The 22,198-nt window shown below is 43.4% G+C and overlaps 2 non-coding genes across 2 annotated transcripts; both read left to right on the forward strand.

Moving 5' to 3' along the window:
* The first annotated feature begins 1,605 nt into the window (after window positions 1-1,605).
* LOC142646557 (U7 small nuclear RNA) lies at window positions 1,606-1,667 on the forward strand. The gene has a single exon (XR_012847487.1). It is a non-coding gene; the product is annotated as a U7 small nuclear RNA (small nuclear RNA).
* Window positions 1,668-21,846: 20,179 nt separating this feature from the next.
* Window positions 21,847-21,908, forward strand: LOC142646559 (U7 small nuclear RNA). The gene has a single exon (XR_012847489.1). It is a non-coding gene; the product is annotated as a U7 small nuclear RNA (small nuclear RNA).
* The last annotated feature ends 290 nt before the right edge of the window (window positions 21,909-22,198 follow it).

Below are 22,198 nucleotides of genomic sequence, written 5' to 3' on the forward strand. Positions count from 1 at the left end.
TTCTGTTCAAAGCATTTTCAGATATTCTTTACAGCATTTACATGGATTACAGGAACCTGTAAACTGCAGATGACCCATTGACAAAAAAAAATGCACACGATGATGTCATTCATTGCAGCACCACAACACTGATTATACAAATCATCTCTGAATAGGAAGTAAAACAATGACATTCTGATGAGATGTCGGCCACTATAGAGTATAGGATATAGATTCATCTGCTGCTGCCAACCCTTGATCATGGTCTATTCATGTATATAAATCTGCAATGTCGTATGATACCAACCAGGAATCTACGGAGGAATATATTTTCTGTCATTTAGTTAAAAAATCGGCGGTATCATGTATAGAAGATTTTATATTTCCCAATAAGTCTTTGAGTCCATGAACATAGCTGATCTACTCAAGACAATCATTACTAGAAACTACAGGTCATCCTGGTGGATTATTTATATCTTGCTGTATCTTGGGCAGTATATATATATATGACCGGTGTAACTGGAAGCTTCACCGTTACATAATCCGCCAACTGTTTATCAATAATTCCCCATCAATCAATTTTGATATTTAGAATTTATGGTCCTCGGATATCATTCTGTATCCTGGTTCATCCCATCGTTACCTCTCAATTTTAGCTATATGAGAAAGAGATGAGAACATTGAGAGATCTGGCCTCAAACGAGACATTAACCATCAAGTCAAGACCCTTCCAAAATGGTGGAAAAACTGTCCCCTTTATTAACGAAGTAAAACCACTTGATGTGAATGGTGGACATAGTCATGTACAGAAGAAGTTCCTAATTCCGTTATTTAACAAACATTTGAGGGTTTCGAGCCTTTTGCTAAAAATGAAAACCCCAAATCATTCTGCTTGTGGAGCTGCAGGTTCAGAGCTCCCTCACTCCTCCTCCTCCTTTCTCTCCACACTCTAATCTTTGAGTCTGTATTCATCCCTTTTATCACAATTAACTCCTATGAGAAAAATTAATCCATAAAACAGCAGCTGTTGGAGATATAAAGGAAAAGAAAAATCATCACAAGCTATAAATTTCCTCCAGATCACAGATCAGACATGTAGAAATAATAATTAAATCCCTTTCACATATGATGATAGAGAAGTTATAACCCTGTGTAGTCTGATCCTGCAGTCAATAAGGATTAATGGAGAAGTGGTTACAGCGGGGGATGGTCTATTTCCTGCACTAACAAATTTATCTGTGACATATTACACAACAATGTATAACAAAATGTCACATAAAGAACATTTAGAAACTTCACACACTCTTTCTTAGCGGATTTTTTATTTCGGGTAAACTCCGCCCCCATTTCCTGCTTTTCTACAGACAGTAGGTGGGTTAGCCCCGCCCCTTCCTAATTTATGTAAATTTATATATCTCTTCTGTCCTCCTGACGTGTTATAACTTCTCTATCATTATATATAAAGGGGATTTGCTGATTATTTCTATGTGTCTGATCTGTGATCTGGAGGAAATTTGTCGTTTGTGATGATTTTTCTTTTCAGATAATAAATCTGTTTTCTCTGTGGTCTCCGTGATATTGATGATGATCGGGGGAGTTGAGGTCGGATGAACGGCTCCTTGTGTATTGTGTTTATAGCTCTTTTACTATTTGTTTAACAGCTTTTTGGCAAATGCTGAAAAGCCCCAAATGTTTGTTTAAAAAATAGAATTAATGATCTAGAGATACTTACCAGGCAGGGGAGATACTATGATCACTAAGGTGGGATTGGGAAGTTTCTTGCCAGGTTCTTGCGCCTTGACTTTTGCCTTAGACCAGGGGTCTCTAACTCGGCCGGGTAAGTGGGCCACATATAGAAACAATGGGAAGTTGACGGGCCGCATTACTTTCAAATTTGATACAATACAAAATTATTGTTAATCAATTAGTTATTTGAACTACTATAATAATAGCACTAGGTTTCAAATTTGAGAGATTTCTCCTTGTGCTTATTTCAACAATCCAGTTTAACAGTTTAAGTCTCACTAAATGCAGTCCGGCGTCTCAGTTGGCAACGTTTGGCAGACACACATGTCAAGATTGGGCAGCTCCTTTTTAGATAGTGCCACAGTGCCCTCTGCAGATAATGCCACAGTGCCCTCTATAGATATTGCAACACACCCCTAGATAATGCCACAGTGCCCTCTGTAGATGCTGCCACAGTGCCCTCCGTAGATGCTACCACAGTGCCCTCCGCAGATGCTGCCACACATCCCAAGTAGATAGCTCCATTGGGGCTCCCTCTAGGAGTGGAATCCCCAGCCAGAGTGTTGCCGACACTTTGACTGGGGATTGCTCTACTGTTGGAGCACCTGACGTCACTGTCCATACAATGTGATATCAGGGGCAACCCCAAAGCTGGAGTCCCGGAGCTGAGCACTAGTATAGGCTCTGCGCCGGAACTCTGGGGAAGCCATTAACATCAGTGTCCATATATAGACAGTGATGTCAGGGGCTTTCCCAGAGCAATGCGCTAGTAGGCTCTTCCTGGGACTCCAGCTGTGCTCCTGACATCACTGGGACTCCTGCTCTGGGGAAGCCCCTGACATCACTGTCAATGTGTGGACAGCGATGTCAGAGGCCTCCCCAGAGTCCCGGAGCAGAGCCGATACTAGCGGTCTGCCCATGACTCCGCTCTGGGGAAGATCCTGACACACTGACCATATATGGACAGCGATGTCAGGGAATTCCACAGAGTCCCGTAGCAGAGCATGTACTAGCGCTCTGCCGGGACTCTGCTCTGGGGAAGCCCCAGACACCGTGTGTCCAAACATGGACACCGATGTCAGTGAATTCCACAGAGTCCCGGAGTAGAGCCTATACTAGCACTCTGCCCGGGACTCCGATCTGGGGAAGACCCTGACAACACTGTCCATATATGGACAGCGATGTCAGGGAATTCCACAGAGTCCCGGAGCAGAGCCTGTACTAGCGCTCTTCCTGGTACTCCGCTCTGGGGAAGCCCCAGACATCGTGTGTCCAAACATGGACACCGATGTCCGGGAATTCCACAGAGTCCCGGAGCAGAACCTATACCAGCGCTCTGCATGGGACTCCGGCTCTGGGGAAGCCCCAGACATCACTGTTCATATATGGACAGTGATGTCAGGAAATTCCAGAGTCCCGGAGCAGAGTTTGTACTAGCGGTCCTGTGTCCCGCGGGCCGCATGCTTGAGACCCCTGTCTTAGACCATGTGTAGTAGGGTCCTTATCTGAGATTAGTAATCATCTCTGCCGGTGGATTGGTCACCATCGTAGAGTGATGACAGAGAGGCAGAGATCCACTTGCATGGTACACCCGTGCAGGATTTAGACTAGGCTGCCGTGAAAAGGAGTATTGGTGGTTACTAAGGGGTTAATGGTGAAGGGTTTACAGCGGGGGATGGTCTCGTTTTAAACTATTCCCTGCACTAACAAATTTATCTGTGACGTATTACACAACAATGTATAACAAAATGTCACATAAAGAACATTGAGAAACTTCACACACTCTTTCTTAGCAGATTTTTCGATTTGGGGTAAACTCCACCCCCTTTTCCTGCTTTTCTACAGACAGTATGTGGGTTAGCCCCGCCCCTTCCTGTTTATGTAAATTTATATATCTCTGTTCTGTCTTCCTGACGTGTTATAACTTCTCTATCATTTTATATAAAGGGGATTTGCTGATTATTTCTACCTTTGTAGTTTGTGATTATTTTTCTTTTCAGATAATAAATCTGTCGTCTCCATGATATTGATGATGATCGGGGGAGTTGAGGTCGGATGAAAGGCTCCTTGTGTATTGTGTTTATAGCTCTTTTGCTATTTGTTTAACAGCTTTTTGGCAAATGCTGAAGAGCCCCAAATGTTTGTTTAAAAAATAGAGATAATGATCTAGAGATACTTACCAGGCAGGGGAGATACCATGATCACTAAGGTGGGATTGGGAGTTTTTTTTGCCAGGTTTTTGTGCCTCGACCTTTGGTTTAGACCATGTGTAGTAGGGCCCTTATCTGAGATTAGTAATCATCTCTGCTGGTGGATTGGTCGCCATCGTAGAGTGATGACAGAGGGGCAGAGATCCACTTGCATGGTACCCCTGTGCAGGACTTAGACTAAGCCGGCATGAAAAGGCATATTGGTGGTCACTAAGGGGTTAATGGTAAAGTGTTTACAACAAATTTATCTGTGACGTATTACACAACAATGTATAACAAAATGTCACATAAAGAACATTGAGAAACTTCACACACACTTTCTTAGCAGATTTTTCGATTTGGGGTAAACTCCGCCCCTTGTCCTGCTTTTCTACAGAGAGTAGGTGGGTTTGCCCTGCCCCTTCCTGTTTATGTAAATTTATATATCTATGTTGTATCCTCCTGACGTGTTATAACTTCTCTATCATTATGTATAAAGGGGATTTGCTGATTATTTCTACGTGTCTGGTCTGTGATCTGGAGGAAATTTGTAGTTTGTGATGATTTTTCTTTTCAGATAATAAATCTGTTTTCTCTGTCGTCTCCGTGATATTGATGATGATCGGGGGAGTTGAGTATTGTGTTTATAGCTCTTTTACTATTTGTTTAACTCCTTTTTGGCAAATGCTGAAAAGCCCCAAATGTTTGTTTAAAAGATAGAATTAATGATATAAAATTTTTGTTGATTATTGGGATTGTTTTCTTTCTTGTGTTAGCCAAGTTTTATTTCTATAAGAATTTCTCACATTTCATTTCCTATTAGAAATTTTAAGTCAAAATCAGGAATATAATGGGAAAGTGATGAAGTCTGTACATTATACTTTTTCTGTGTTTAGGGTCTTTTCATGGATTTGGATTAAAAATACAGGGCAAATGTGCAACATGGGAAAGTCTCCTCTGATGTTACTGATTGTCGTATTATGTAAATCCCCCAAACTTCTACCATGTTGAACTTGGATCATATAGATCTCTTCAAAATGGTGGAAAAACTGCCGCATTACTAACAAAGTAAAACCACTTGTTGTAAATGGTGGACATAGTCATGTACAGAAGAACATTCTAATTCCGTTATTTAACAAACAGTTGCGGATTTCCAGCCTTTGTTAAAAATGAAAACCCAAAATCATTCTGCTTGTGGAGCTGCAGGTTCAGAGCTCAGTGGGCATTACCTGTGAAGCTGCTCCCTCTATTATTATTATTATCATCATCATCATCCTTATTCTCTTTCTCCTTTCTCTCCCTCCTCCTCCTCCTCCTTTCTCCCTTCCTCTTCCTCCTTTTTCGATTTGGGGTAAACTCCGCCCACTTTTCCTGCTTATCTACAGGTGGGTTAGCACTGCCCCTTCCTGTTTATGTAAATTTATATATCTCTGTTGTATCCTCCTGACGTGTTATAACTTCTCTATCATTATATATAAAGGGGATTTGCTGATTATTTCTGCGTGTCTGATCTGTGATCTGGAGGAAATGTATAGTTTGTGATGATTTTTCTTTTCAGATAATAAATCTGTTTTCTCTGTCATCTCCGTGATATTGATGATGATCGGGGGAGTTGAGGTCGGATGAACGGCTCCTTGTGGATTGTGTGTATAACTCTTTTACTATTTGTTTAACAGCTTTTTGGCAAATGCTGAAGAGCCCCAAATGTTTGTTTCAAAATACAGATAATGATCTAGAGATACTTACCAGGCAGAGGAGATACTATGATCACTAAGGTGGTATTGGGAGTTTCTTGCCAGGTTCTTGACCTTTGTTTTAGACTCAGGGGTCTGTCATCTGCAGCCTGTGGGATACAGAGCCGCTTGTACAGACTCTGCTCTGGGACTCTGGAATTCCCTGACATTGCTGTCCACATATGAACAGCGATGTCTGGGGCTTCCCCAGAGCCGGAGTCCCGGGCAGAGCGCTAGTATAGTCTCTGCTCTGGGAAAGCCTCTGACATCGCTGTCCATACATCTGTTACTATTTGTTTAACAGCTTTTTGGCAAATGCTGAAGAGCCCCAAATGTTTGTTTAAAAAATAGAGATAATTGTAGCGTCCATGGCCATGGGCCGTCGTGTTTACTCACCTCCTGACGCCCGCAGCCATGTATCTGTGAGTGCTGGTCCCCATCTCCTTCCTAGGAGACGCCAGCGCTCACTTCCGCTCTGTTCTGCTGTGTCCTGCAGGGTGCGCGCGCGCGCATCAGGAAATCATCATCATCATCAACGGAGAATCTGGAGAGGGGTTTCATACGGAAGTCTTATGGAATACTTACCTGGCAGGGGAGATACTGTGAACACTACAACGAGAATGATACTTCCTGGCCGTTTTGGGTCTTTTTAGGAAGAGCCTGCATTGGTGATATCACTGTGGTTCTTGGACCGACAGGAGATGTCAGGAGCCGGTTTTCTTACTGGGATACAGAAGACAGTATGCTTGAAGGTGGAGCTGAGCGATGGAAAAAATAATTGTGTTTCGTATATTGGACATGAGATCATCGAGAAGATGGCAGGTATTTCTTTGGACCAAGTATTCTGTGTGCAAGAGTCCAGGAAGTCGGGAATATACGATGTTTCCTTTTATTCTGACGGGGATTGTTTATTATTCTATGAGAGCCTGAAGATCAATGCAAAAAATCAGGTGTTGAACAATATTAGTTTTGTGCCCTTATTTGAGCTTGGTCTCAACGCAGTATTCGTGCATGTGTTTAACCCTTTTACCGAACTCAGCATAATTAAGAATTTTTTAAGCCTTTATTGCATGAGTGTGAAGGGTGGGTGTACTGGGTGTTTTTAATGGCACTTATAAATTTTGGGTCAAACTAAGGACTGATGACTCCTGTATTGGAGGTGTGAGGCTTCCCCCAGCCAACTTTTCCACTGCCGGCCATAGAGGATACCTATGGTATCAAGGTCAGCCATCTTTTTATAGAAATTACTTTTCTTTCGCTCATGTTAGAGAGCAGTGTCCAGGTGTAAAACTATGCCGAAATTGTAAAATGCCTGCACATGAAGCTGGTGCATGTTCTATGCCTAGGGCGTGTGATTTGTGCGGTAAGACCGGCCAAGTATATAAATACTGTCCTGTATCTCAGAGGAGGAAAGAGGAGGATAGGAGGCAAGATGAGGATAAAAGGTTAAGAAATCTTATGGAGGTGAGGAGGAAGGAGGAAGAATAGAAGAGAAAGGAGGAGGAAGAGAGGAGGAAGAAGTGGAGTCTGGAGCAACGACGAGAGAGTGTGACAGCAGAGCAGGAGAGGAGTGGAGGTTCTCAGGAGCAGGGGAGGAGTGGAGGCGCTCAGGAGCAGGGGAGGAGTGGAGGCGCTCAGGAGCAGGGGAGGAGTGGAGGCGCTCAGGAGCAGGGGAGGAGTGGAGGCGCTCAGGAGCAGGGGAGGAGTGGAGGCGCTCAGGAGCAGGGGAGGAGCGGTGGTGCTCAGGAGCAGGGAAGGAGTGGAGGCGCTCAGGAGCAGGGGAGGAGTGGAGGCGCTCAGGAGCAGGGGAGGAGCGGTGGTGCTCAGGAGCAGGGGAGCAGTGGAGATGCTCAGGAGCAGGGGAGGAGTGGAGGTGCTCAGGAGCAGGGGAGGAGTGGAGGTGCTCAGGAGCAGGTGGTGGCTGAGGAGGCCATTGAAGAAATGCCAAGTGATATTGGAAAATCTCAAAAGACTGACTGGTCTTTGTCATCAGAAGGGGATGTGCAGGAGGATGAGGGGAGGGGGGTAAAACGTTTTGATCCCGCCCAGAAAACAGCCAGGAAAATCAAAGATGGTGACTTGGAACCGTCGTTTTTGGAGACGGCAAACCGTTTCAAACCGATATTTGAGACCGAAATGGATACTGGCTCTGGCAGCGAAGCTTCTTCCGGGCCACTAAGTAGGAAGGCCGGAGAAGGAGATCAGGTTTTTTCTCCTTCCTTTGGGTTGATGATTTTTGTCCTTTATGTCTGTAGTAATTGTTGCATCTAACGTCCGAGTTTTTAAAAACCGGGCTAGAAGAGCGTCCATCTTGAAAGAGTTGGCTGAGACAGGAGCGGACATAATCTGGGTCCAGGAGTGTGGCCTAGATTATGTGGTAAATCAGGAGGAGTGGGGTATGGACCAGCAGTGTGGTCCGGCTCTTCATGGGGGGGGGGGGGGGATGACTTTAATTAAGATGAATGAGGAATTGGATGGAAGTGAAAGTTGGGAGGATGTGGGGAATAGAGTGGCAAAAAAGTTAAATTTTTGGAGATTGAGAGATTTGTCTTTGGTTGCAAGAGTGATGGTGATTAGTAGTGGGATTTTGCCAATATTACTGTATATTGCGGTCGTGTTTCCACCCGGATATAGGATTTTGAGGAAGTCGAATAGGATTTTGTTTGTGTTTTTTTGGGGGTATGAAAATGGAAAGAGTGAGGAGAGAGACTGTGATGAAAGATTGGAAGAATGGGGGTATGAATTTTCTAAAAATTGAGGTGTATTTAGGGATTAATATAATTTTTGCAGTAAAGAGGATGATGGGAGTTGAGAAGAAATTTGCATGTATGTTGAGATATTTGAGTGGGGGTGTTTTGCACAGACTATGGTGGTTGGAGAGAGATTTGAGGGCGCCGTGTGCTTTTGCTAGTTCAAAGTGGTATTTATTTGTGGAGAAGTTTATAAAAGATCTTGATGTAGAGGGTGGGAGTAAGGACATGGAAAGTGTGATGAAGCATATTAGTGAGAAAGAAGATCAGTGTCCAACTAATATGGTGAGAGGTCAAGTCCGGAAGAGTGTGATGGCGGATGGGATAACGAATAGACAGAGAGAGATTGTGTGGCAAAGTTTGCATGGGGCGTTAATGGTGAGAGAATTTCAAATGAAGCGTGGAATTGGGAGGAGTGAAATGTGTCCAATAGGGGGGGAGGGCGTTATGCACCTTTTTTGGAATTGTGATTTAGCGCAGCGGGTTTGGAAAGGGTTGGGGGAGTCAGGAGGTTGTCCTTTGAGGTTATCATGTTTGGGGTGGGGGTGGTAGGGGGTAAAAAGCAGAGGGTTATGTATATAATGTTAGCTATTATTAAAGGGAAGGTGTCACGAATTTTTTTTTTTATATGTTATTGCCTTTAGTATGTTATTAAAATAAATTGTATTTATTTGTGTGTTTGTGTTCTACTTTTTTCTCACTTTTACTTCTCTATGGGGGCTGCCATTTTTTTTTCATCTCTGTATGTGTCGATTAACGACACATATAGAGATGGAATACGGCACATACATCCCCATAGAGAATGCGATGGGAGCCGTTCTATTCACTATAGCGTACGCCGTCTGTGTGGGAATGGCGCATGCGCAGATCCCACACAGACCAAAAGGAAGGTCTTCGTCAGAGTGAAAGCTGGCGCCGTTTTCATGTGGGCCGGAAGCCGCGGCCGGACAGTAAGATGACGGCTTCCGGTCGCGGCTTCTGACCATATGTAGACGCAAGGGGTTGGAGCGGTGGCGGCAGGAGCAGGTAAGTTATGTTTGTGTATGTGATGTGTGTATTATGTTTGTGTTATACTGTCTGATTACCAATGTATCTAATCCTCCTACACTGTGTGCCGCCATTTTCAGAGCGAATGCACAGTGTAGGTGGATTAGAAGATTCAACCAACTCCTTCTCCTTGCACTAGCCAGGATGAGGGAGGGGGGATTGTGTGAGGACACTAGAGCGAGTGTGTCCACCCCAAATTTGCAGCATAAAGCAATGAGGTTGCTTTACCACATTGCAATGCTGCAATTTTGGGAATTGCTCCCTCTAGTGACCAGCACATGGAAATGTTATAAATTAGAATCTAATTTATAATATTTCCTGACTTGTGAAAAAATTAAAACAATGTTTAATCACTTATATACTAACTGTTTAACTGAAAAAAAATAAAATAATTTCTAGCGACACATTCCCTTTAAGGAATTATTGTGGGATGTGAGGAATCTGTATGTTTTTAAGAGAAAAGATGTCAGTGGAAGGATGTGCGAGGACGGTGTTGGATAGATTATATATACCTATAGATACACTATATATAGGTGGGATAGGGAGAGGTTTGGAGAAGTTGATGCTGAGGGAACGTGGACATTTTTGAAGTGGAAGATTGTAGTGAGGGTATAAATAGGGGCGTGGAGACTCCGAATATTTGTGATGTTTACTGTTTGCTAATATGTATTGTGTATATTAAAAACCTGATGATGAATTGGATAAAACTATATTTGATCGAAAATCTGCTGAAGGAAAGTGGATTGATTTACTAGATGTGTTTTTAATCCAAACCTGAAGGTTTAAAAAAAAAAAAAAAAAAAGCAAATGCTGAAGAGCCCCAAATGTTTACCTAAGGGATAGAAATAATGATATAGAGTTTATGACAAATATTGGGATTATGTTCTTGATTGTGTTTTCCAGGTTTTACTTCAGGAAGGATTTCTCACAACATATATAGATATACAGGTTAAAAATGCCGAAAACAACTGCAGTATCAGACTACAAAGGCTTTGATTGTAGTCTGTAACCACGGAGACACATAGGTCTGTTTAGGAGCTGTAAGCATAAGATTGGAAGAGATTGATCAGTTGTTAGTATTTGGGATCTAATCTGTAGAGAAATTGTTTGCAGGATCTACACAGACAACATAAGGGTCCGGGGAACAGTCTATAGGACCCTTGCTCTCAAACACCTCGGCACAGAGCACCCCCTTATTACGAGCTATGAATATTATTAGCTCTGTCCCTGACGTGGAATCTAATAGTCAGGAGGATACTGCTTTTAAGGTAACAATGGGCCCCTTATCTACTGGGTCCTTGTACAACTGAAACAGTATCGATCCTAAATACACAGTGTGAATGAGGAGTTTGGAAATCTAAATATAAAGCCTTAGCCCCGCCTCTTCCTGTATATGTAAATATAACGCATTAGATCCGCCTCTTCCTGTTTATGTAAATATAACGCATTAGACCCGCCTCTTCCTGTTTATGTAAATTTCTTTATCTCTGTTCTGTCTTCCTGACGTGTTAGCACTTCTCTATAATTTTATTTAAAGGGGATTTGCTGATTATTTCTACGTGTCTGATCTGTGATCTGGAGGAAATTTGTAGTTTGTGATGATTTTTCTTTTCAGATAATAAATCTGTCGTCTCCGTGATATTGATGATGATCGGGGGAGTTGAGGTCGGATGAACGGCTCCTTGTGTATTGTGTTTATAGCTCTTTTGTTAACAGCTTTTTGGCAAATGCTGAAGAGCCCCAAATGTTTGTTTAAAAAATATAGATAATGATTTAGAGATACTTACCAGGCAGAGGAGATACCATGATCACTAAGGTGAGACCCCTGTCTTAGACCATGTGTAGTAGGGTCCTTATCTGAGATTAGTAATCATCTCTGCCGGTGGATTGGTCACCATCGTAGAGTGATGGCAGAGGGACAGAGAACCACTTGCATGGTACACCCGTGCAGGACTTAGACTAGGCCGCCGTGAAATGGTGTATTGGTGGTTACTAAGGGGTTAATGGTGAAGGGTTTACAGCGGGGGATGGTCTCGTTTTAAACTATTCCCTGCACTAACAAATTTATCTGTGACGTATTACACAACAATGTATAACAAAATGTCACATAAAGAACATTGAGAAACTTCACACACTCTTTCTTTGCAGATTTTTCGATTTGGGGTAAACTCTGCTCCTTTTCCTGCTTTTCAACAGACAGTAGGTGGATTAGCCCCGCCCCTTCCTGTTTATGTAAATTTATATATCTCTGTTCTGTCTTCCTGACGTGTTATAACTTCTCTATCATTTTATATAAAGGGGATTTGCTGATTATTTCTACGTGTCTGATCTGTGATCTGGAGGAAATTTTGTAGTTTGTGATGATTTTTCTTTTCAGATAATAAATCTGTTTTCTCTGTGGTCTCCGTGATATTGATGATGATCGGGGGAGTTGAGGTCGGATGAACGGCTCTTTGTGGATTGTGTTTATAGCTCTTTTACAATTTGTTTAACAGATTTTTTGGCAAATGTTGAAGAGCTCCAAATGTTTGTTTAAAAAATAGAGATAATGATTCAGAGATGCTTACCAGGCAGGGGAGATACCATGATCACTAAGGGGAGATTGGGAGTTTTTTTGGCAGGTACTTGTGCCTTGACCTTTGTCTTAGACCATGTGTAGTAGGGTCCCTATCTGAGATAAGTAATTATCTCTGCCGGTGGATTGGTCACAATCGTAGAGTGGCGGCGGAGAGCCACTTGCATGGTACATCTGTGCAGGACTTAGAATAGGCTGCCGTGAAAAGGCGTTTTGGCTAAGATCAGGTGCAGTGTCTCATGGTATTGCCTTATTCTTGGTCAGGAGGTGCCCTGGTACCCTTCTCCTTGGCCTGGGGGGATTGTTTGTCTTAGGAGAGACTTCACCCCCCTGCTGCTATTGGGGAGGAGGATAAGTCCAGGGCAATGGGGAGCGATCACCTGCCTGGTACTGAAGGTACTTTTTTGGAGATTGCTGGAATTAGTTTGGGGCAGGATGAAGGAAATTCCCGAATATATGCGCACCAGGAATACGGTCCGGTTTTTCGTGGAGGAATCCGAGAGACAAAGCAAGAACCTGGCGTTCATCACAAAGGTACATTTGTTGGATCTTTTTCCGCTGGAGAGATCATGCATTTTGGCAGTGATGGACTATCTGAGGAGAGGGTGCTTTGGTGTTACCTTCGCTACAGAAGAAATCTAGTCTGTTTTTTTGGAACGCTTGAAGGAAGGAAAACGGGACCCAAGACTTGTGGTTATGAAGGTAACACCACATTTTGTGCCAAACCAAAAGTTAGTGGTCGTGAAGATGTTTTCACCTTACGTGGATGAAGAGGACATTAAGTCATTTCTCACTAAGTTTTGTGAGGAGGTGGTGGGAAAGGGGAAAGTGTTCAACGCCTTTTGTTTTTGGAGTGGGAAGTGGAAGTTTCGTTGCAAATTTTCAAGAATTGGAGGATTTGGAAACTTGTTGTTTTCTTCTGCGCGGCTTAAGGTTGGAAGTGCGTGTGGAATTTTTTTTTTTTTTTTCGGAATGGATATGTTTTGTTTGAACTGTAAAGAATACGGTCATGAGAGAGAAACCTGTGAGAAAGTAGTATGTACAAAATGTCTGCAAGAGGGACATAAGTTCAGTGAATGTGAAAAAGGGAAAGTATGTAATATGTGTGGAGAGGAGGGGCACATATTCAAATCTTGCCTAAAGGAAAGCAAACGTGAGGTACAGGTGGAAAATAAGAAGATAGTCAAAAGAAAGGAAGAGGAAGTTAGTTTGGAAGAAGGCAAGTTTCAGAAAATGGGAGGAAGTGGGCAAAGTGATGAGAAAAAAAGGCAAAAAGTAGAGAGAAAGAAAAAACGTGTCATTTCAGACGAGGAAAGAGAAGAAAGAGACAGGTTAATGAAATAAGTAGAGGAGTTACGCAGTAGAATTCATTTTGAGAAAATGCGGAGGCTCTGTGTAAGAGAACATTTACCCGGGTTTCTTGAAAGGTATGGTGTGCCAACGTGGTTGGCATGCATTGTAAACTGTGAATGGGATGGTAATGATCTGCAGGAACATCTAGTGGATATGTTAGGAATCATTGCTGTTAAAAAAGGTTTGTTTTATTGATTTCCTTTTTAAAAAAATAAAATAAAAAAAAAGAGGAAAAGAAAAATTAAATATACGTTTTTCATTGTGATGATCTAAGTCTTTTTTATTTAGAATTTTATGATTTTTAAGACGTGATCTGAGTGAAACGGTATCTGTTCTTATCAGTCCTTGTAAGGGCAGATGGCTCGGAGAACCACTTGGCGCTATTAACACTAGCTTAGCGATCAAAGAGCGTTACAGACCAAGCCGGTGACGAACTACGGAGAAGAACCAGCAAAGACGACGATCCAGAAGGGAGAAATAGCTATCGGGGAAGAAGCTCCGGGAGATCGCTGTCGGGAAGAAGAAGGAGAACTGCGACAGAGACCTTCGGAGAAGAGCCGCTGCTGAAGGGGATCGTCGAAGAAGCTCAGCCACAGAAGGAGAAGCTCGATGAGGAACCGCTGCGGAAGAAATTTTGTGGAATAACCTCTTGTTGCTCTGTGGGCTTGAAAAACAAGTGGCTTGTATATCAAGTGGAGTTCCAAAAACCGGATTGACTTACTGTGTTGTGTAGGACAAAGTGGGGGGCCATTGTATGTTATATATGTATTGATTGCTTGCTTGCTAAAAAGTTTGCAAAAGTGACATAATTTAAAACCATTTTTTCTTTGCAGCTTACTTCCTGCTAAGCAGCTGACTAGAGGGAGGGGTTAGCTGGTCCCAGGTAGTATAAATTAGGCCTCAGTACTCTGTGGAGCCTGCTCTGTGGGCTTGAAAAACAAGCGGTTTGTATATCAAGTGGAGTTCCAAAAACCGGAGTTCAAAAAAGGAGTTAAAGCCCCAGTAGGTACTCTTCTATTTTTTTTTGCATTAACAACTGTTCGCTGTTTTTTTTTTTTTTTTTTTGTAACTGGGATAATGGCCAGCAAGATTGGAGGTTTTCTTCAGTGCACAGTTTGCCATATGTATGCAGGACTGGAGCCGGAGTTCCAGGGTGAATACCTCTGTGGCAGATGTGAGCATGTTGGTCACCTGGAAGCTCGCATTAGAGATCTGGAGGAGCAAAATGCAACACTGAGTGCGATAGACAATCTTGAGCGAAGCATGCTGCTCACGGAGCATGCAGTTAGTGGGTTAGAACTGGAGGGTGAAGACATGGGTGAGCAGGATCAGGCAAGTAGCTGGGTTAATGTAGTTAGGGGCAGTAGAAAGGGGTCAAAGAAAAGGAAGGCCGATCCGGTTTCTGACATTCCAAGCAAAATTGCCAAGTTGGGTGATGATGCTGCGAGGGTGTCAGTCTCAGAAATGGCAGCCCTAGTGGATACTGATCTCCCTAACAGCCGGGAGAACAGCCCAGCTAGTAGTCGGCGGGATGGTAATGCAGGTAAGCCAAGGCAATTGATAATCGTAGGGGATTCTATAATCAGGAAGACGGATAGAATAATTTGTCGCCAAGACCACCTCAACCGAATGGTTTGCTGTCTCCCTGGTGCCAGGGTTCGGCATGTGGTGGAACGGGTGGACAAATTGTTGGGAGGGGCTGGTGATGATCCAGCTGTCGTGGTCCATGTCGGTACCAACGACAGAATAAATGGCAGGTGGAGGAGCCTTAAGAATAATTTTAAAGAACTAGGCTACAAGCTGAAGGGAAGGACCTCCAAGGTTATATTCTCAGGAATACTGCCTGTGCCATACGCATCACAGGAAAGACAGCGGGAGCTCAGGGAGTTAAATGCATGGCTTAAGTCTTGGTGTAGAGGAGAAGGATTTGGGTTCCTAGAGCACTGGGCTGACTTTTCATTGGGGTACAAACTGTATTCTGCAGATGATTTGCACCTAAACGGAATGGGGTCCGCTGTGCTGGGGGAGAGAATTCTAGCTGGGGTGGTGGAGTATTTAAACTAGGGCTGAGGAGGGAGGTCAATGTAGAAAAAAAAGGGATAGCCAGGTTAGAGAGGGGTCAGACTATATTCGTGGGAGGAGAAACAGAATGTGGGGAGAGGACTAGACAACAGGATAAGGAGATCCTTTTGTTACAAAACAGCAGTGTAAATAAAAATGGCCAAATAATGTCAAATCACATTTCTGATAATAAAAGTGAAAAACTGAAAGGCAAGTTAAAGTGTATGTTCACAAATGCCAGAAGTCTAGCAAGCAAAATGGGGGAGCTGGAGGCCTTGGTACTGGAAGAAAATATAGATATAGTTGGTGTTGCTGAAACATGGCTGGCGGTGGTGTATGTCTGTATGTGAGAAGTGATATGAAGGCGGTGGTGTATGTCTGTATGTGAGAAGTGATATGAAGGTGGTGGTGTATGTCTGTATGTGAGAAGTGATATGAAGGCGGTGGTGTATGTCTGTATGTGAGAAGTGATATGAAGGCAAGTGTGAAAGAGACAATAGTGGGTGAAGACTGTGAGGAGGTTGAAACCTTGTGGGTGGAATTACAAAGTGAGGTAAACACTGAAAAAATTACTTTTGTTGTAATCTATAGACCCCCCAATATAACTGAGGAGATGGAGGGTCAGCTATATAAACAGATGGAGCGGGCTGCACAGGCGGATACTGTAGTGATAATGGGAGATTTTAATTTCCGGGATATTAATTGGTGTCATGGTTCGGCTTCAACTGCAAAGGGGAGACATTTCCTCAACCTGTTGCAGGAAAATTTTATGGGCCAGTTTGTGGAAGACCCGACTAGAGGTGAAGCTCTGTTGGATCTGGTCATTTCTAATAATGCAGAGCTTGTTGGGAATGTCAATGTTCGTGAAAACCTCGGTAACAGTGATCACAATATAGTTACATTTTACCTATACTGTAAAAAACAAACACAGGTTGGGAGGGCAAAAACATTTAATTTTAAGAAAGCCAATTTCCCCAGGATGAGGCTGCAATTCAGGATATAGACTGGGAAGAACTAATGTCAAATAATGGGACAAATGATAAATGGGAGATTTTCAAATCTACTTTGGGTTATTATAGTGCAAAATTTAGTCCTACAGGTAACAAGTATAAACGACTAAAATTAAATCCCACATGGCTTACACCTTCTGTGAAAGGGGCAATACATGACAAAAAAAGGGCATTTAAAATACAAATCTGAGGGTACATCTGTAGCCGTTGTATAATATAAAGAGCTTAATAAAATCTGTAAAAATGTAATAAAATCAGCAAAAATACAAAATGAAAGGCAGGTGGCCAAGGGTAGTAAAACAAATCCCAAAAAATTCTTCAAGTATATAAATGCTAGAAAAGGCAAGGTCTGAACATGTAGGACCCCTAGATAGTGGTAATGGGGAGTTGGTCACAGGGGATCAAGAGAAGGCAGAGTTACTAAATGGGTTCTTCCGCTCTGTATATACAACAGAAGAAAGAGCAGCCGATGTAGCCGGTGCCAGTGCTGAGGAGCTGATGTAGAAGGTGACAGTGCTGAGGAGCTGATGTAGCCGGTGCTAGTGCTGATGTAGCCGGTGCCAGTGCTGTTAATACATCAGTTGATATACTGAATTGGATGAATGTAGAGATGGTCCAAGCTAAATTAAATAAAATAAATGTGCACAAGGCCCCGGGACCAGATGGGATACACCCTAGAGTTCTTAAGGAGCTTAGTTCAGTTATTTCTGTCCCCCTTTTCATAATATTCAGAGAATCTCTAGTGACTGGTATAGTGCCAAGGGACTGGCACAGGGCAAATGTGGTGCCTATTTTCAAAAAGGGCTCTAGGTCTTCCCCGGGTAATTATAGACCAGTAAGCTTAACATCCATCGTGGGGAAAATGTTTGAGGGACTATATACAGGATTATGTGACAATAAATAGCATTATAAGTGACAGCCAGCACGGTTTTACTAAGGACAGAAGTTGTCAAACTAACCTAATCTGTTTTTATGAAGAGGTGAGCAGAAGCCTAGACAGAGGGGGCGCTGTGGATTTAGTGTTTTTGGACTTTGCAAAGGCATTTGACACTGTCCCTCATAGACGTCTAATGGGTAAATTAAGGACTATAGGTTTAGAAAATATAGTTTGTAATTGGATTGAGAATTGGCTCAAGGACCGAATCCAGAGAGTTGTGGTCAATGATTCCTACTCTGAATGGTCCCCGGTAATAAGTGGTGTACCCCAGGGTTCAGTGCTGGAACCACTATTATTCAACTTATTTATTAATGATATAGAGGTTGGGATTAATAGCACTATTTCTATTTTTGCAGATGACACCAAGCTATGTAATATAGTTCAGTCTATGGAAGATGTTCATGAATTGCAAGCGGATTTAAACAAACTAAGTGTTTGGGCGTCCACTTGGCAGATGAAGTTTAATGTAGATAAATGTAATGATCTGCATCTGGGTACGAACAACCTGCATGCATCATATGTCCTAGGGGAAGCTACACAGGGGGAGTCACTTGTTGAGAAGGATCTGGGTGTACTTGTAAATCATAAACTAAACAACAGCACAATGTCAATCAGCTGCTTCAAAGGCCAGCAGGATATTGTCGTGTATTAAAAGAGGCATGGACTCGCGGGACAGGGATGTAATATTGCCACTTTACAAAGCATTAGTGAGGCCTCATCTAGAATATGCAGTTCAGTTCTGGGCTCCAGTTCATAGAAAGGATGCCCTGGAGTTGGAAAAAATACAAAGAAGAGCAACGAAGCTAATTAGGGGCATAAAGAACTTAAGTTGTGAGGAAAGATTAAAAGAGTTAAACCTATTTAGCCTTGAAAAAAGACGACTAAGGGGGGACATGATTAACTTATATAAATATATTAATGGCACATACAAAAAATATGGTGAAATCCTGTTCCATGTAAAACCCCCTCAAAAAACAAGGGGGCACTCCCTCCGTCTGGAGAAAAAAAGGTTCAACCTGCAGAGGCGACAAGCCTTTTATACTGTGAGAACGGTGAATCTATGGAATAGCCTACCGCAGGAGCCGTCACAGCAGGGACAGGAGATGCTGCAAAAAACGGTTAGATAATTTCCTAGAACAAAAAAATATTAGCTCCTATGCGTAGAAATGTTTTACTTCCCTTTTCCCGTCCCTTGGTTGAACTTGATGGACATGTGTCTTTTTTCAGCTGTACTAACTATGTAACTATGTAACTATGTAACTATGTAACTATGTAACTTCGGCCAGCAAGGAGAATATTTGCATAGCTCCGCCCCCTTCGGGAAAAGAGCTGGCAAAGACCCTCCCTAAGCGACAGGAACAGCTGGAAGAAGCCATGGCCTTAACCAGCAACCTTGTCACCCAGATGGAGAAGGTTGATGGACCATGCCAGCGGACCCAGGCCAGGACATCTCCTGGATTGCAGATTTTTCAATTTGGGGTAAACTCTGCTCCCTTTTCCTGCTTTTATACAGACAGTAGGCGGGTTAGCCCTGCCCCTTCCTGTTTACGGAAATTTATATATCTCTATTATGTCTTCCTGACGTGTTATAACTTCTCTATCATTTTATATAAAGGGGATTTGCTGATTATTTCTGTGTGTCTGATCTGTGATCTGGAGGAAATTTGTCGTTTGTGATGATTTTTCTTTTGAGATAATAAATCTGTTTTCTCAGTGGTCTCCGTGATATTGATGATGATCGGGGGAGTTGAGGTCGGATGAACGGCTCCTTGTGTATTGTGTTTATAGCTCTTTTACTATTTGTTTAACAGCTTTTTGGCAAATGCTGAAGAGTTACAAATGTTTGTTTAAAAAATAGAGATAATAATCTAGAGATACTTACCAATCAGAGGAGATACCATGATCACTAAGGTGAGATTGGGAATTTCTTGCCGGGTTCTTGCGCCTTGACCTTTGTCTTAGACCAGGGGTCTCTAACTCGGCAGGGTAAGTGGGCCACATATAGAAACAATGGGAAGTTGACGGGCCGCATTACTTTCAAATTTGATACGATACAAAACTATTGTTAATCAATTAGTTATTTGAACTACTATAATAATACCGCTAGGTTTAAAATTTGAGACATTTCTCCTTGTGCTTATTTCAACAATCCAGTTTTCCAGTTTAACGCTGGGTTCACACGACCTATTTTCAGACGTAAACGAGGCGTATTATGCCTCGTTTTACGTCTGAAAATAGGGCTACAATACGCCGGCAAACATCTGCCCATTCATTTGAATGGGTTTGCCGACGTACTGTGCAGACACCCTGTCATTTACGCGTCGTCGTTTGACAGCTGTCAAACGACGACGTGTAAATGGACTGCCTCGGCAAAGAAGTGCAGGGCACTTCTTTGCCACGTAATTTGAGCTGTTCTTCATTGAACTCAATGAAGCACAGCTCAAGATTTACGAGCGTCTCAGACGGCTCGCAAAATGCGAGGAGGAGCATTTACGTGTGAAACGAGGCAGCTGTTAACAGTCTGTCTTTTCACACGTAAATGCCTCTCATCGTGTGAACATACCCTAAGTGTCGCTAAATGCAGTCCGGCGTCTCAGTTGGCAGCGTTTCGCAGACACACATGTCAAAATTGGGCAGCTCCTTTTTAGATCGTGCCACAGTGCCCTCTGTAGATATTGCAACACACCCCTAGATAATGCCACAGTGCCCTCCGCAGATGCTGCCACAAACCCCAAGTAGATAGCTCCATTGGGGGTCCCTCTAGAAGTGGAATCCCCAGCCAGAGTGTTGCCGACACTTTGGCTGGGGATTCCTCTACTGTTGGAGCACCTGACTTCACTGTCCATACACAGTGATGTCAGGGAATTCTCCTGGACCAGAATGTGATATCAGGGGCAACCCCAAAGCTGGAGTCCCAGAGCTGAGCACTAGTATAGGCTCTGCGCTGGAACTCTGGGGAAGCCATTAACATCAGTGTCCATATATGGACAGTGATGTCAGGGGCTTTCCCAGAGCTGGAGTCCCGGAGCAATGCGCTAGTAGGCTCTTCCTGGGACTCCAGCTGTGCTCCTGACATCACTGGGACTCCTGCTCTGGGGAAGCCCTTGGCATCACTGTCAATGTGTGGACAGCAATGTCAGAGGCCTTCCCAGAGCAGAGACTATACTAGCACTCTGCCCGGGACTCCGCTCTGGGGAAGCCCCAGATATCGCTATCCATATGTAGACAGCGATGTCAGAAGATTCCACAGAGTCCTGGAGCAGAGACTATATTAGCGCTCTGCCCAGGACTCCAATCTGAAGAAGACCCTGACAACACTCTCCATATGTGGACAGCGATGTCAGATGCCTTCCCAGAGCAGAGACTATACTAGCGCTCTGCACGCGACTCCGCTCTGGGGAGGCCCCAGACAGCATGTGTCCAAACAGGGACACCGATGTCAGTGAATTCCACAGAGTCCTGGAGCAGAGCCGATACGAGCGGTCTTCCCATGACTCCACTCTGGGGAAGACCCTGACACACTGACCATATATGGACAGCGATGTCAGGGAATTCCACAGAGCCCCGGAGCAGAGCCTGTACTAGCGCTCTGCCGGGACTCCGCTCTGGGGAAGCCCCAGACACCGTGTGTTCAAATATGGACATCGATGTCAGTGAATTCCACAGAATCCCGGAGTAGAGCCTATACGAGCACTCTGCCCGGGACTCCGATCTGGGGAAGACCCTGACAACACTGTCCAAATATGGACAGCGATGTCAGGGAATTCCAGAGTCCCGGAGCAGAGTCTGTACTAGCAGCTCTGTGTCCCGCAGGCCGCATGCTTGAGACCCCTGTCTTAGACCATGTGTAGTAGGGCCCTTATCTGAGATTAGTAATCATCTCTGCCGGTGGATTGGTCGCCATCGTAGAGTGATGACAGAGGGGCAGAGATCCACTTGCATGGTACACCCATGCAGGACTTAGATTAGGCCGCCGTGAAAAGGAGTATTAGTGCTCACTAAGGGGTTAATGGTGAAGTGTTTACAGCGGGGGATGGTCTCATTTTAAACTATTCCCTGCACTAGCAAATTAATCTGTGACGTATTACACAACAATGTATAACAAAATGTCACATAAAGAACATTGAGAAACTTCACACACTTTTTCTTATCAGATTTTTCGATTTGGGGTAAACTCTGCCCCCTTTTCCTGCTTGTCTACAGACAGTAGGTGGGTTAGCCCCGCCCCTTCCTGTTTATGTAAATGTATATATCTCTGTTCCATCTTCCTGACGTGTTATAACTTCTCTATCATTTTATATAAAGGGGATTTGCTGATTATTTCTGCGTGTCTGATCTGTGATCTGGAGGAAATTTATAGTTTGTGATGATTTTTCTTTTCAGATAATAAATCTGTTTTCTCTGTGGTCTCCGTGATATTGATGATGATCGGGGGAGTTGAGGTCGGATGAACGGCTCCTTGTGGATTGTGTTTATAGCTCTTTTACTATTTGTTTAACAGCTTTTTGGCAACTGCTGAAAAGCCCCAAATGTTTGTTTAAAAAATAGAGATAATGATCTAGAGATACTTACCAGTCAGGGGAGATACCATGATCACTAAGGTGGGATTGGGAGTTTCTTGCCACATTCTTGCACCTCGACCATTGTCTTAGACCATGTGTAGTAGGGTCCTTATCTGAGATTAGTAATCATCTTTGCCGGTGGATTGGTCACCATTGTAGAGTGATGGCAGAGGGGCAGAGAACCACTTGCATGGTACACCTGTGCAGGACTTAGACTAGGCCGGCGTATTGGTGGTCACTAAGGGGTTAATGGTGA

Source organism: Rhinoderma darwinii, chromosome 4, assembly GCF_050947455.1.
Source record: "Rhinoderma darwinii isolate aRhiDar2 chromosome 4, aRhiDar2.hap1, whole genome shotgun sequence".
Classification (NCBI taxonomy): domain Eukaryota; kingdom Metazoa; phylum Chordata; class Amphibia; order Anura; family Rhinodermatidae; genus Rhinoderma; species Rhinoderma darwinii.